We start from the raw sequence: 1,988 nt of genomic DNA, 5'->3' as shown, positions 1-1,988 counted from the left end.
GCTGATATACGTCAACTTTTGTCCATCATTGTGGACAACATCTACTTCTTTTCCAGGACCACATATACGAACAGACAACAGGTCTCTCCATGGGATTCAGTCTCTCGGGCCTACTAGCCATCATTTATATGAACCATCTGGAACGTCGAGCACTCGACAGATGCCGCTCATGCACCTCCTTCAAGTTCAGACATCAATGCCATATCCTTTGCTATCTGGTCCATCTCCGAAAGTAATGGTTCTGAGCGACTCTGTTCCAATGTGTCAGATCCTAACAAAACCCTTCTGTCTGCATGGGTCAATTTGAATGATGAGGTGGTACGGCGCTCATGCAACTCAATGACGACTCCTCTGCATGCAATCGTCGAAGGGAAATGCAATTTCTGCAACAGATTGACAATTTACATTAGAATGTATGTGCCAAATTTCATTATACTCCCTTAATTTTGTTTTGAATGATTACGAAATATCAATGGGTAAATCTTTCTTGGACAACCTGGCATATGGTACAGACAAGTTTATGACATCTCACTTTAAGGCTGCACAATCCAAGAACAAATGATTTTCACTAATTGCCTACAGCATAAAAGCAGAAAACGTTGACAGACAATAAATGTAGGCTTTGCAAAACCGGGACAGAAAACATCAGCCACATTATCGCCAACTGTGAGAAAATGGTTCCAGATATGATCTTGCCTTGCGACATAATGCGGTGGCTAGAACACTCTGGAACAAGATAACAAAAATAGGAACACCTGCAAACGAAAATGAGCATAATGAGACCGATGGATTAATGGAGTGTTACTCTTTTACTTGTTTCAGTCATTTGATTGCGGCCATGCTGGAGCACCGCCTTTAGTCGAGCAAATCGACCCCAGGACTTATTCTTTGTAAGCCTAGTACTTATTCTATTGGTCTCTTTTTTGCAGAACCGCTAAGTTACGGAGATGTAAACACACCACCATTGGTTGTCAAGCGATGGTGGGGGGACAACCACAGACACACAAACATACACACACACACATATATACATATATATATACATATATACGACGGACTTCTTTCAGTTTCCGTCTACCAAATCCACTCACAAGGCTTTGGTCGGCCCGAGGCTATAGTAGAAGACACTTGCCCAAGGTGCCACGCAGTAGGACTGAACCCGGAACCATGTGGTTGGTAAGCAAGCTAATTACCACACAGCCACTCCTGCGCCTTGTTGTTTGAACTTAGAAATTATAATATCCACCAAGAAAAAAAAACATAACCGGAGAGATATCATTGTGTCAGACGAGAAAGAAAAAATCCGTTCTGTTTTGAAATCTGTTCATCTCTGGACACGAAATGAAAAATGCACGAGAGAAATACAAGAGAAAGAGAGCGTGTATGCAATGCACCACTGATAAGGAGTTTACAAATCCATTCCCAAGGTATACTTTCAGCTTCATACCTATTATTGTTGGAGCAACAGTGAATATAACAACCCGTCTGGAAGAAAGTATGGTTGAACTTGTGATCTTGGAAAGCAAATGCAAATCTTTAATTCATATGTTGCTAATGATCATCAATATATCTGGGACTATGAATGTCGGCAAGACCGTCTTAGTTTCTAACGGATGATGATTACACACAAATACTTTCCTTCACATCATCGCTATGAAGTAGTAGATGGCCGGTCAAAATTAAAGAGAGATAGGGAACATACATACATACATACATACATACGTCTGACTAATTTTATGTCTGATGACAGCGATTTTCGTTCCAATATTAGTCTGAGTCATCATTTTACAGAATATTAATTGCTTCATTAGAATTTAGTGAAATGCTTACCGCATATATTTCAATAAATTCAATACGATGTATCCCTTAATGAGCTTCTACAAGATACGTCCATATATGTGTGTGCATGCGTGTGTGTCTGTGATTGCGCGAGTGTCATATATATATATATATATATATATAAATATATATATATATATATATATATA

Source organism: Octopus bimaculoides, chromosome 21, assembly GCF_001194135.2.
Source record: "Octopus bimaculoides isolate UCB-OBI-ISO-001 chromosome 21, ASM119413v2, whole genome shotgun sequence".
NCBI classification, from domain to species: domain Eukaryota; kingdom Metazoa; phylum Mollusca; class Cephalopoda; order Octopoda; family Octopodidae; genus Octopus; species Octopus bimaculoides.
Note: the sequence above shows the minus strand (reverse complement) of the source record.